This window comes from Lepus europaeus, chromosome 6 (genome assembly GCF_033115175.1).
Source record: "Lepus europaeus isolate LE1 chromosome 6, mLepTim1.pri, whole genome shotgun sequence".
In the NCBI taxonomy this organism is placed as follows: domain Eukaryota; kingdom Metazoa; phylum Chordata; class Mammalia; order Lagomorpha; family Leporidae; genus Lepus; species Lepus europaeus.
In genome coordinates, this window is record NC_084832.1 from 84449841 (window position 1) to 84465652 (window position 15812).

Genomic DNA, 15812 nt, shown 5'->3' on the forward strand with positions numbered 1-15812 from the left:
TGCCACAATTGCTCTAGCTTTCTCCCTGGAAAATACGAATGTACAGAGGTTTCGTGTGCATATGGAACTAATTAGCATTTGCCAGCACAAAACAAAATGTCCCCTACTGAAATTCATTCCAAAACGTAAAGTCCATTTATAATATCAGAAAACTCAAACACAGAGTCTGTAGGAATGTCTTGGATTGAGTTAGCCATAACACAAGAGGATATTTCTCCTTTTTATTCAGTCATATCTGGACAAAGTGTTGTGGAACTGGTATGAAACGGACTCAGATAATCACAGTCAAACTGGTTTTCAGAATAGCAAGCTCATTTTCTTGGTCAAGTGGATATAAAGTCATGTGTGCAAATATAAATATCATGTTTGTTTGCAAAAATTGCTCTAGATTTCTCCCTCGAAAACACGAGTTTGTAGAGGTTTGGCCTGCATATGGAACCAATTAGCATTTCAAGTCAAAACGAAACTTCCTACTGAACTTCATTCTAAATCGTAAAGTCCATTTTCCCCTACTGAAAGTCATTCCAAAACATAAAGTCCATTGATAATATCCAGAAAACCAAACACAGAGTCTTTAGCAAGTTCTGGGATTCAGTTAGCCATAACTCAAGAGGATATTTCCGGTTTCATCCAGTCATATCTGGACAAAGTGTTGTGGAACTGGTATGCAATGGGCTCAGGTAATCACAGTCAAACTGGTTTTGGAGATAGGCAAACTCATTTTCTTAATCAAGTGGATAAAAAGTCAAGTTTACAAATATAAACATCATGTTTGTTTGCAACAATTGCTCTAGCTTTCTCTCTAGAAAACCCGAATGTGTAGACGTTTGGTCTGCATATGGAACCAATTAGCATTTCCATCACCACATGATATTTTTTCTACTGAAATTCATTCAAAACCATAAAGTCCATTGATAATCCAGAAAACACAAATACAGTGTGTGTAGTGATATTTGGGATTTAGTTAGCCATAACACAAGAGAATATTTCTGGTTTCTTCAAGTCATATCAGGAAAAGTGTTGTGAACAAGGATGCAATGGACTCAGAAAATCACAGTCAAACTGGTTTTGCAGAAAAGCAATGCATTGTCTTAGGTAAGTGCATAAAATGTCATCTATACAAACACAAATATCATGTTTGCTTGCAGCACATGCTCTAGCTTTCTGTGAAGAAAACATGAATTTGTTGAGTTTGTGTTTTCATGTGGAACTAATTAGTGTTTCCCAGCACAAATTAAATATTACCTGCTCAAATTCATTCAAACCATAAAGTCCATTGATAATATCCAGAAAACACAAAGTAGAACCGGTAGCAATATCTGGGATTCAGTTAGCCATAATACAAGAGGATTTTTGTGGTTTCATCCAGTCATATATGGACAAAGTGTTGTGGAACTGGTATGCAATGGACTCAGAAAATGACCCGCAAACTCGTTTTCAGAAAAGCAAAGTCATATTCTTGGGCAAGTGCAAAAAATGTAATGTTTACAAATATAAATATCATGTTTATTTGCCACAATTGCTCTAGCTCTCTCCCTAGAAAAGACTAATGTGTAGAGGTTTTGTCTGCATGTGGAACTAATTAGCATTTTCCAACACAAAACAAAATGTCCCCTACTGAAATTCCTTCTAAAACGTAAAGTCCATTGATAATATCCAGAAAACACAAAGCAGAGCCTGTAGCAAGATCTGGGATTGAGTTAGCCATAACACAAGAGGATATTTCTGGTTTCATCCAGTTATGTTCGGACAAAGTGTTGTGCAACTGGTGTGCAATGGACTCTGAAAATCACCCTCAAACTGGTTTTGGAGAAAAGCAAACTCATTTTCTTCGTCAAGTTGATAAAAATTCCATTTATAATATCAGGAAAACACAAAGCAGAGCCTGTAGCAAGATCTGGGATTGAGTTAGCCAAAACAAAAGAGTACATTTCTGGTTTCATCGATTCATATCCAGACAAACTTTTTGGAACTGGTAAGCAATGGACTAGAAAAATCACACTCAAACTGATTTTTGAGAAAAGAAAACTCATTTTCTTGGTCACGAGGATAAAAAGTCATGAATACTGTAGGACCCTAAAATTGGTGTCCCACAGAGAGAGAGACCCCCAGAAGCACGAATTCCACTCCAATCGATGCAAAAGCAGAGGAAAGTTTATTACATCTGCGCAGATGGGCCGTCTCAGTAACACTACAAAGCAGTGCAGAGAGAACGACCCCGACCATCAATTGCCCAGAGTATTTAAGGCTTAAAACCACAACATTAGCATATCTCCACAGCATTACAAAAAATCACAAGGTAAAGGGTTTTTCCAGGGTAAAGGAACAAAGTACTTGAGCAAGCACAAATACGGGGTCATCAGGACATAGGGTGGGTACATTTTCGGTCAACTTCTGCTTTTATGGTTCCCAAAAACTTAACATAGCTTCTAAACTAATTATCACATGCTACAGGTTCAACTAAAGTTCAATTATCTCATGAAAGCATTTTGCAAGCCCAGCTATTTTGCACAGAAGCAAAACAGTATGCAGTTAGCTCAAGCAACTCCATTTTAAACCTGCCCAATTTCTTTTACCCTTGTTAACATTATTTTAGGGTCTCACAATACAAATATAAATATCATGTTTGTTTGCAATAATTTCTCAAGATTTCTGCGTAGAAAATATGAATGTTCAGACGTTTGGCCTGCATATGGAACCAATTAGCATTTCCAGCACAAAACAAAATTTCCTCTATTGAAATTCATTCTAAAACATAAAGTCCATTGATACTATCCAGAAATCACAAACACAGATCCTGTAGCAAGATCTGAGATTGAGTTAGCCATAACACAGGAGGATATTTCTGGTTTCATGCAGTCATATCCGGACAAAGTGCTGTGGAACTGGTATGCAATGGACTCAGATAATCACAGTCAAACTGGTTTTGGAGAATAGCAAAGTATTTTCTTTGGCAATTGCATTGTCACCTATACAAATAAAAATATCATGTTTGTTTGCAGCAATTGCTCTAGCTTTCTGCCTAGTAAACACGAATGTGTTGAGTTTGTGTCTCCATGTGGAACTAATTAGTGTTTCCCAGCACCAAAGAAAATATTCCCTGCTTAAATTCATTCAAAACCATAAAGTCCATTGACAATATCAGAAAACACAAAGCAGAGCCTGTAGCAAGATCTGGGATTGAGTTAGCCATAACACAAGAGGATATTTCTGGTTTCATCCAGTCATGTCTGGACAAAGTGTGGTGCAGCTGGTATGCAATGGACTCAGAAAATCACCCTCAAACTGGTTTTGGAGAAAAGAAAACTCTTTTTGCTTGGCCAAGTGGAAAAAATCATGTTTGCAAATATAAATGTCATTTTTGTTTGCAACAAATGCTCTAGCTTTTTGCGTAGAGAACACGAATGTGTAGACATTTGGCCTGCATATTGAACCAATTATCATTTCCAGGACAAAACAGAATTTCCTCTACTGAAATTCATTCTAAAACGTAATGGTCGGGGGGACAGAGCCAAGATGGCAGATATTGAGGATGTGTGCCATAGTTTGTGAAAATAAAGTTTCATAAATGTGGAATTACTGTAGCCTCAGGAAAAGACTCAAGAAAAAACTGCAGAGGAAATGCTTCCGGATCAGGTGGATGTGACGTGAGGACTTACAGTGAGCCCACCGCATGTAAACCCAACTGCGGGAGAGGAGCCGCAGCATCTCACCAGCGCGGATCGGACAAAGGTGTCAGAAACTGGAGAAATTGGGGTGGGGGGGAAAAGCAGGTGCCTCTCTATTCACTTATGGAGCAAAACAAAGAGCAGGCGCCATTTTACATATGTAAAGTGCAGCCAAGGTGTTCACAAACTCAGTAACTTTGGAACTTTGGTGATACTTGAGAACACATTGAGGGCTGCATAAACTCTTTGTGTTGTCCCAGGGGTAGATCAAAGGATTACTCACAGAGGCCAGATTTCAATTACACTCAATTCCACTCACCTGTGCTGAATAACTTCCCAACTGAGTCAAAAAAAAAAGAAGAGAGAGAGAGAGAGAGAGAGAGAGAGAGAGAGATATCCAGCAAGGAGCAAAGAAGACAACAATCTGGGTGAGTTGCTTTTTGCACAGCCTTAAACCTGAAGAATCAAGTGGAGCTCTCTGGCCACACCCATCACAGCCCCTAAGGATCCATCAAAGCAGACAGCCCACTTAGAGGCATAGTATAACGAGAAAAAAACACCACAGCCAAAAAAAAAAATTATCTCCAACATGCCAAACAATAAATGTAGAAACCGAGGTATCAAGAGCAAGGAAGACACTATGATGCTCCCAAATGAACAAGACACCCCAATCCAAGATTATGAAGATGAAGAGATAGAGGAAATGCAAGAAGCGGATCTCAAAAAACTGATAAGAACATTAAGAAGTTCTCAAAAACAAATTCTTGAACTACAGAAATCCTTAATGGACAAGATAGAAAATCTCTCTCGTGAAAATGAAATATTAAGGAGGAATCAAAACGAAATGAAACAACTAGTAGAACATGAAACTGTGATAGTGACAAAAACCACAATGAAATGAAGAACTCAATAGATCAAATGACAAACACATTAGAGAGCCTTAAAAACAGAATGGGTGAAGCAGAAGAGAGAATATCGGAATTAGCAGACAGAGAACAGGAAAGGAAAGAGTCAAACCAAAGAAAATAAGAAGAAACCAGAAATCTAAAAAATACTGTCAGGAATCTACAGGATACTATTAAAAAACCCAACATTCGGGTTCTAGGAGTTCCTGAAGGCATGGAGAGGGAGAAAGGATTAGAAGGCCTTTTTAGTGAGATACTAAGAGAAAATTTCCCAGGTTTGGAGAAGGACAGAGACATCCTAGTACAGGAAGCTCATAGAATCCCTATTAAACATGACCAAAAGAGATCCTCACCACGACACGTCGTAATCAAACTCACCACAGTGAAACATAAAGAAAAGATCCTAAAATGTGCAAGAGAGAAACGCCAGATTACTCTCAGAGGATCTCCAATTAGAATCACAGCTGACTTCTCTTCAGAAACCCTACAAGCTAGGAGAGAATGGCGAGATATAGCCCAGGTACTAAGAGAGAAAAACTGTCAGCCCAGAATATTATATCCTGCAAAGCTCTCATTTGTGAATGAAGGTGAAATAAAGACCTTTCACAGCAAACAGAAATTGAAAGAATTCGTCACCACTCATCCAGCCCTGCAAAAGACGCTTAAATATGTGTTACATACAGAAACACAGAAACCCGGTCACCAATATGAAAGAAGATAAAGGAAGGAAACCTCACAGCAAAAGATCACAGGAATCTCAAACCATATATTAGAAAAAATCTTTGGCAAATGGCAGGGCAAAATTACTCCTTCTCAATAGTCACATTGAATGTTAATGGCCTGAACTGTCCAGTTAAAAGACACCAATTGGCTGATTGGGTTAAGGAACAAAACCCATCTTTTGGCTGCTTACAGAAACTCATCTTTCCAACAATGATGCATACAGACTGAAAGTGAAAGGCTGGAAAAATATATACCATGCCAGCAGAAATAAAAAAAGAGCAGGCGTAGCCATCTTAATATCGGACAACATAAACTTTACCACAAAAACTGTTAGGAGAGACAAAGAGGGGCACTATTTAATGATTAAGGGATCCATTCAACAGGAAGATATAATGATTATCAATGTATATGCACCTAATTACAGGGCACCAGCTTTTTAAAAAACATGTTAAGGGACTTAAAGGGAGACTTAGACCACAATACAATAGTACTGAGGGACTTCAATACTCCACTCTCAGAGATAGACAGATCAACAGGACAGAAGAGCAACAAGGAGACAGTAGATTTAAATGACACTATAGCACAAATGGATCTAACAGATATCTACAGAACATTTCATCCTACATCTAAGGACTTTACATTCTTCTCAGCAGTACATGGAACCTCTCTAGGATTGACCACATACTAGGCAATAAAGCAAGTCTCAGCAAATTCAAAAGAATTAGAATCATACCATGCAGCTTCTCAGACCACAAAGGAATGGAATTGGAAATTAGCAACTCGGGAATCCCTAGAGCACATGCAAACATATGGAGATTGAACAACATGCTCCTGAATGAACAATGGGTCATAGAAGAAATTAAAAGAGAAATCAAAAATTTTCTGGAAGTAAATGAGGATAACAGCACAACATACCAAAACCTATGGGATACAACAAAAGCAATGTTAAGAGGAAAGATTATATCAATAGGTGCCTACATCAAGAAATTGGAAAGGCACCAAATAGATGAGCTTTCAAGTCATCTCAAGGATCTAGAAAATCTGCAGCAAACCAAACCCAAACCCAGTAGGAGAAGAGAAATAATTAAAATCAGAGAAGAAATCAACAGGATTGAATCCAAAAAAACATTACAAAAAATCAGCCAAACGAGGAGCTGGTTTTTTGAAAAGATAAACAAAATTGACACCCCATTGGCCCAACTAACTAAAAAAAGAAAAGACCCAAATCAATAGGATCAGAGATATAAAGGGTAACGTAACAACAGACGCCACAGAAATAAAATGAAACATCAGAAATTACTACAAGGACTTGTATGCCAGCAAACAGGGAAATCTATCAGAAATGGACAGATTCTTGGACACATACAACCTACCTAAATTGAGCCAGGAAGACATAGAAAACCTAAACAGATCCATAACTGACACAGAAATTGAAACAGTAATAAAGGCCTTCCCAACAAAGAAAAGCCCAGGGCCAGGTGGATTCACTGCTGAGTTCTACCAGACATTTAGAGAACTAACTCCAATTCTTCTCAAACTATTCAAAAAAAATCGAAAAACAGGGAATCCTCCCAAATTCTTTCTATGAAGCCAGCATCACCTTAATTCCTAAGCCGGAAAAAGATGCAGCGTTGAAAGAGTATTACAGACCAATATCCCTGATGAACATAGATGCAAAAATACACAATAAAATTCTGGCCAATAGAATGCAACAACACATCAGAAAGATCATCCACCCAGACCAAATGGGATTTATCCCTGGTATGCAGGGATGGTTCAACGTTCACAAAACAATGTAATACACTACATTGACGGACTGCAGAAGAAAAACCATATGATTTTCTCAATAGATGCAGAGAAAGCATTTGATAAAATACAACACCCTTTCATGATGAAAACTCTAAGCAAGCTGGGTATGGAAGGAACATTCCTCAATACAATCAAAGCAATATATGAAAAACACACGGCCAACATCCTATTGAATGGGGAAAAGCTGGAAGCATTTCCGCTGAGATCTGGTACCAGACAGGGATGCCCACTCTCACCACTGCTATTCAATATAGTTCTGGAAGTTTTAGCCAGAGCTATTAGGCAAGAAAAACAAATTAAAGGGATACAAATTGGGAAGGAAGAACTCAAACTATCTCTCTTTGCAGATGATATGATTCTTTATTTAGGGGACCCAAAGAACTCTACTAAGAGACTACTGGAACTCATCGAAGAGTTTGGCAAAGTAGCAGGATATAAAATCAATGCACAAAAAATCAAAAGCCTTTGTATACGCATGCAATGCCACGGCTGAGGAAGAACTTCTAAGATCAATCCCATTCACAATAGCTACAAGAACAATCAAATACCTTGGAATAAACTTAACCAAGGACGTTAAATATCTCTACGATGAAAACTACAAAACCTTACAGAAAGAAATAGAAGAGGATACCAAAAAATGGAGAAATCGTCCATGCTCATGGATTGGAAGAATCAATATCATCAAAATGTCTATTCTCCCAAAAGCAATTTATACATTCAATGCAATACCAATCAAGATACCAAAGACATTCTTCTCAGATCTGGAAAAAATGATGCTGAAATTCATATGGAGACACAGAAGACCTCGAACAGCCAAAGCAATCTTGTACAACAAAAACAAAGCCGGAGGCATCACAATACCAGATTTCAGGACATACTACAGGGCAGTTGTTATCAAAACAGCATGGTACTGGTACAGAAACAGATGGATAGACCAAAGTAACACAATAGAAACACCAGAAATCAATCCAAACATGTACAGCCAACTTATATTCGATCAAAGATCCAAATCTAATCCCTGGAATAAGGACAGCCTATTCAATAAATGGTGCTGGGAAAATTGGATTTCCACGTGCAGAAGCTTGAAACAAGACCCCTACCTTTCACCTTACACAAAAATTCACTCAACATGGATTAAGGACTTAAATCTACGAACCGAAACATCAAATTATTAGAGAGCATTGGAGAAACCCTGCAAGATATAGGTACAGGCAAAGACTTCTTGGAAAAGACCCCAGGAGCAAGGCAGTCAAAACCAAAATTAACATTTGGGATTGCATCAAATTGAGAAGTTTCTGTACTTCAAAAGAAACAGTCAGGAGAGTGAAGAGGCAACCGACAGAATGGGAAAAAAAATTTGCAAACTATACTACAGATAAAGATTGGTAACCAGAATCTAAAAAGAAATCAAGAAAATCCACAACAACAAAACAAACAACCCACTTAAGTGATGGGCCAAGGACTTCAATAGACATTTTTCGAAAGAGGAAATCCAAATGGCCAACAGACACATGGAAAAATGTTCAAGATCACTAGCAATCAGAGAAATGCAAATCAAAACCACAATGAGGTTCCACCTCACCCCGGTGAGAATGGCTCACATTCAGAAATCTACCAACAATAGATGCTGGAGAGGATGTGGAGAAAAAGGGACACTACCCCACTGTTGGTGGGAATGCAAACTGGTTAAGCCACTATGGAAGTCAGTCTGGAGATTCCTCAGAAACCTGAACATAACCCTACCATACAACCCAGCCATCCCACTCCTTGGAATTTACCCAAAGGAAATTAATTTGGCTAATAAAAAAGCCATCTGCACATTAATGTTTATTGCCACTCAATTCACAATAGCTAAGACCTGGAACCAACCCAAATGCCCATCAACAGTAGACTGGATAAAGAAATTATGGGACATGTACTCCATAGAATACTATACAGCAGTAAGAAACAACGAAACCCGGTCATTTGCAATAAGATGGAGCAATCTGGAAAACATCATGCTGAGTGAATTAAGCCAGTCCCAAAGAGACAAATATCATTTGTTTTCCCTGATTGGCGACAACTGAGCACCAAAGGGGAAACCTGTTAAGTGAAGTGGACACTATAAGGAACAATGACATGATCAGCTCTTGTCCTGACTTTAGATGTACAATGTAATACTTTAACCTTTTTAGTATTTGTTGTTGTTGTTGTTCTAGTACTAGTGGTTGAACTCTGTAATTAACACACAATAATTCTTAGGTGATTAAATTTTAACTGAAAAGTGATCCCTGTTAAATTTAAGAGTGGAAAAAGAGAGGGAGGAGATGTACAATTTGGGACATGCTCAATTGGACTTGCCCCAAATGGTGGAGTTAGAAATGTGCCAGGGGATTCCAATACAATCCCATCAAGGTGGCATGTACCAATGCCATCTCACTAGTCCAAGTGATCAATTTCAGCTCACAATTGATGGCTCTGATAGGTCTAAGAGTCAAAGGGATCACACAAACAAGACAAGTGTCTGCTAATACTAACTGATAGAATCCAAAAGGGAGAGAAAGATCCAACATGGGAAGTGGGATACACAGCAGACTCATAGAATGGCAGATGTCCTAAACAACACTCTGGCCTCAGAATCAACCCTTAAGGCATTTGGATCTGGCTGAAGAGCCCATGAGAGTATTGTAGGCATGGAAAGCCAAGATACCATGGAAAAAGAAGAAGACCTAAATGAAAGACCTCTGTGAGTGAGATCCCAGTGGAAAGAACGGGGCCATCAAAGAAGGAGGTACCTTTCTATGAATGAAGGAGAGAACTTCCGCTTTGACTATGACCCTATCAGAATAAGATCAAAGACAGAGAACTCTAAAGGCTTCCATAGCCCTGGCAACTCATGACTAGAGCCTAGGGAGATTACTGACGCCATGAACAGGAGTGTTAAATTGTTAAGTCAGCAACAGAAGTCACTGTGTACTCACATCCCATGTTGTCTAATGTGTTTTCTAATGTGCAGTGATGCTATAACTAGTACTGAAACAGTATTTTTACAGTTTGAGTTTCTGTGTGGGTACAAAGTGATGAGATCTTTACTAATTATATACTGAATCGATCTTCTGTATATAAAGATAATTGAAAATGAAAAAAAAACTGGTGTTAAATTGGAAATGGCATAGAAAATTAATTAATTAATTAAAATATATTTTGTAGGATCTCTGGCGTTAATGTGCTGTACACTCTTATTTAATGCTATAACTAGTACTCCAACAGTATTTTTGTTCACTTTCTGTTGCTATATGGGGGCAAACTGTTGAAATCTTTACCTAATATATACTAAACTGATCTTCTGTATATAAGGAGAATTGAAAATGAATCTTGATGAGATTGGAAGGGGAGAGGGAGCGGGAAAGTGGAAGGTAGTGAGTGGGATGGAAGTTTTGGGATGGGGGAAGCCATTGTAACCCATAAGCTGTACTTTGGAAATTTATATTCATTAAATAAAAGTTTAAAAAAAAACGTAATGGCCATTGATAATATGCACAAAACACAAACACAGAGTCTGTAGCAAGACCTGGGATTGAGTTAGCCATAACACAGGAGGATATTTCTAGTTTCATCCAGTCATACCTGGACAAAGTGCTGTGGAACTGGTATGCAATGGACTCAGATAATCACAGTCAAACTAGTTTTGGAGAATTGCAAAGTATTTTCTTAGGCAAGTGCTTAAAATGTCATCGATACAAAGACAAATATCATGTTTGTTTGCAGCAATTGCGCTAGCTTTCTGTATAGAAAACACAAATGTGTTGTTTGTGTCTCCATGTGGAACTAATAAGTGTTTCCCTGCACAAAAGAAAATATTCCCTGCTTAAATTCATTCAAAACCATAAAGTCCATGATAATATCAAGGAAACACAAAGCAGAGCCTATAGCAAGATCTGGGATTGAGTTAGCGAAAACACAGGAGGATATTTCTGGTTTCATCCAGTCATATCCGGACAAAGTGTTGTAGACCTGGTATGCAATGGACTCAGAAAATCATCCTCACACTGGTTTTGGAGAAAAGCAAACTCATATTCTCGGCCAAGTGGATAAAAAGTCATGTTTGCAAATATAAATATCATGTTTATTTGGAACAATTGCTCTAGCTTTCTGCTTAGAAAACACGAATTGTAGACGTTTGGCCTGCATGTGGAACCACTTAGCATTTCCAGCAAAAAAATGAAATTTCCTCTATTGAAATTCATTCTAAAACGTAAAGTCCATTGATAATATCCAGAAAACACAAACACAGAGGTTGTAGCAAGATCTGGGATTGAGTTAGCCAAAACATAGGAGTATATTTCTGGTTTCATCCAGTCATATCCAGACAAAGTGCTGTGGAACTGGTATGCAATGGACTCAGATAATCACGTTCCAACTGGTTTTGAAGAATAGCAAAACATTTTCTTAGGCAAGTGCATAAAATGTCATCTATACAAACACAAATATCATGTTTGTTTGCAGCAATTGCTCTAGCTTTCTGCCTCTAAAACATGAATGTGTTGAGTTTGTGTCTCCACGTGGAACTAATTAGGGTTTCCCGGCACAAAAAAAAAATATTCCTTGCTTAAATTCATTCAAACCATAAAGTCCATGATAATAGCAAGAAAACACAAAGCAGAGCCTATAGCAAGATCTGGGATAGAGTTAACCATAACACAGGAGGATAATCCTGGTTTCATCCAGTCATATGCGGACAAAGTGTTGTGGAACTGGTATGCAATGGACTCAGAAAATCACCCTCACTCTGGTTTTGGAGAAAAGAAAACATTTTCTTGGCCAAGTGCATTATAAGTCATGTTTGCAAATATCAATATCATGTTTGTTTGCGACAATTTCTACAACTTTCTCCGTAGAAAAAAAATGAATGTGTAGACGTTTGGCCTTATATGGAACCCATTAGCATTTCCAGCACAAAAAGGAATTTCCTCTACTGAAATTCATTCTAAAACATAAATTCCATTGATAATATCAAGAAAACACAAACAGAGAGGTTGTAGTAGGATCTGGGATTGAGTTAGCCATAACTCAGGAGGATATTTCTGGTTTAATCCAGTCATATCAGAACAAAGTGTTGTGGAACTGATATGCAATGGACTCAGAAAATCACCCAAAAATTGGTTTTGGAGAAAAGCAAACTCTTTTTCTTGACCAAGGAGATAAAAAGTCATGTATGCAAATATAAATATCATGTTTGTTTGCAACAATTACTCTAGTTTTCGGCATAGAAAACACGAATGGGTAGAGGTTTGCCTTGCATATAGAACCAATTAACATATCCAGCACAAAATGAAATATCCTCTACTGTAACTCATTCTAAAATGTAACGTCCACTAAAATATCCAGAAAACACAAACACAGAGTCTGTGGCAAGATCTGGGATTGAGTTAGCCATAACACAGAAGGATATTTCTGGTTTTCTACAGTCATATCCGGACAAAGTGTTGTGGAACTGCTATGCAATGGACTCAGAGAATCACCCTAAAACTGGATTTGGAGAAAAGCAACTCATTTTCTTGGCCAAGTGGATAAATGTCATGTTTGCAAATATAAATATCATGTTTGTTTTCAACAATTGCTCTTACTTTCTATATAGAAAAGACCAATGTGTAGACCTTTGAGCTGCATATGGAACCAATTAGCACTTCCATCATAAAACGATATTTCGCCTGCTGAAAAATATTCTAAAACGTAAAGTCCATTGATAATATCCAGAAAACACATACACAGAGTCTGTGGCAAGAACTGGGATTGAGTTAGACATAACACAAGAGGATATTTCTAGTTTCATCCAGTCATATCTGGACAAAGTGATGTGGAACTGGTATGCAATGTACTCAGATAATCACAGTCACACTGGTTTTGGAGAATAGCAAAGTATTTTCTTAGGAAGTGCATAAAATGTCATCTACACAAACACAAATATCATGTGTGTTTGCAGTAATTACTCTAGCTTTCTGCCTAGAAAACACGAATGTGTTGAGTTTGTGTCTCCATGTGAAACTAATTAGTGTTTCCCAGCACCATAGAAAATATTTCCTGCTTAAATTCATTCAAAATCATAAAGTCCATTGATAACATCAATAAAATAAAATAGCAGAGCCTGCAGCAAGAGCTGGGATTGAGTTAGCCATAACACAAGAGGATATTTCTGGTTTCATCCAATCATATCCGGACAAAGTGTTGTGGAGCTGGTATGCAATGGACTCAGAAAATCACCGTCAAACTGCTTTTGGAGAAAAGCAAACTCATTTTCTTGGTCAAGTGGATAAAAAGTCATGTTTGCAAATATAAATATCATGTTCGTTTGCAACAATAGCTGTAGCTTTCTGCCTTGAAAACATGAAAGTGTAGAATTTTGGGCTGCATATGGAACCAATTAGCATTTCCCGCACAAAACGAAATTTCCTCTACTGAAATTCTTTTAAATCATAACTTCAATATATAATATCAGAAATCACAAACACAGAGTGTGCAGCGCGATCTGGGATTGAGTTATCTTACACAATAGGATATTTCTGGTTTCATCCAGTCATATCCAGACAAAGTGCTGTGGAACTGGTATGCAATGGACTCAGATAATGACAGTTAAACTGGTTTTGGAGAAAAGCAAATATTTTCTTAGTGAAGTGCATAAAATGTCATCTATACAAACAAAAATATGTTTGTTCGCAGCAATTGCTCTACTTTTCTGCCTTGAAAACAGGAATCTGTAGACGTTTGACCTGCATATTTAACCAATTAGAATTTCCAGCACAAAACGAAATTTCCACTACTGAAATTCATTCTAAAACGTAAAGTCCATTGATAATATACAGAAACAAAAACACAGAGGTTGTAGCAAGATCTGGGATTGAGTTAGCCATAACACAGGAGGATATTTCTGGTTTCATCCAGTCATATCCACACAAAGTGCTGTGGAACTGGTGTGCAATGGACTCAGATAATCACCGTCAAACTGGTTTTGGAGAATAGCAAAGTATTTTCTTAGGCAAGTGCATAAAATGCGATCTATACAAACACAAATATCATGTTTGTTTCCAGCAATTGCTGTAGTTTTCTGCCTAGAAAACACAAATGAATGAGTTTGTGTCTCCATGTGGAACTTATTAGTGTTTCCCAGCACCAAAGAAAATATTCCCTGCTTAAATTCATTCAAAACCATAAAGTCCATTGATAATACCAAGAAAACACAAAGCAGAGCCTGTAGCAAGATCTGGGATTGAGTTCGCCATAACACAAGAGGATATTTCTGGTTTCAGCCAGTCATATACGGACAAACTGTTGTGGAACTGCTATGCAATGGACTCAGATAATCACAGTCTAATTGGTTTTGGAGAATAGCAAAATGTTTTCTCAGGCAAGTGCATAAAATGTCATCTATACAAACACAAATATCATGTTTGTTTGCAGCAAGTGCTCTAGTTTTCTGCCTAGACAGCACGAATGTTTTGAGTTTTTGTCTTCACATGGAACTAATTATTGTTTCCCAGCACAAAAGAAAATATTTCCAGCTTAAATTCATTGAAAACCATAAAGTCCATTGATAATATCAAGAAAACACAAAGCAGAGCCTGTACCAAGATACGGGATGGAGTTAGCCATAACACAAGAGGATTTTTCTGGTTTCATCCAGTCATATCCGGACAAACTGTTGTGGAGCTGCTATGCCATGGACTCAGAAAATCACCCTTAACCTGGTTTTGTAGAAAAGCAAACTCTTTTTCTTTGCCAAGTGGATAAAAACTCATATTTGCATATATAAATATCATGATTGTAACAATTGCTCATGCTTTCTGCGTAGAAAACACGAATGTGTAGAAGTTTGACCTGCATATGGAACCAATTAGCATTTCCAGCAGAAAACAAAATTTCCTCTACTGAAATTCATTCTAAAACATAAAGTCCATGGATAATATCCAGAAAACACAAACACAAGTCTGTGGCAATATCTGGGATTGAGTTAGCCAAAACATAGGAGGATATTTCGGGTTTCACCATGTCATAGCAGTACAAAATGCTGTGGAACTGGTATGCAGTGGACTCAGATATTCACAGTCAAACTGGTTTTGGAGAATAGCAAAGTGTTTTCTTAGGCAAGTGCATACAATGTCATCTACACAAACACAAATATCATGTTTGTGGCCGGCGCCGTGGCTCACTAGACTAATCTTCCACCTTGCGGCGTCGGCACACCGGGTTCTAGTCCCAGTCAGGGCACCAATCCTGACCAGGTTGCCCCTCTTCCAGGCCAGCTCTCTGCTGTGCCCAGGGAGTGCAGTGGAGGATGTTTCAAGTCCTTGGGCCCTGCAACCCATGGGAGACCAGGAGAAGCACCTAGTTCCTGCCATCGGATTAGCACGGTATGCCGGCTGCAGTGCGCCTACCACGGCGGTCATTGGAGGTTGAACCAACGGCAAAAGGAAGACCTTTCTCTCTGTCTCTCTCTCTCTCACTGTCCACTCTGCCTGTCAAAAATGAAAAATAAAAATAAAAAAATTAAAAATTAAATATCATGTTTGCAGAAATTGCTCAAGTTTTCTGCGTGGGAAACCCGAATGTGTTGTGTTTGTGTATCCATGTGGAACTAATTAGTGTTTCCAAGCACCAAAGAAATTATTCCCTGCTTAAATTCATTGAAAACCATAAAGTCCATTGATAATATGAAGAAAACACAAAGCAGAAC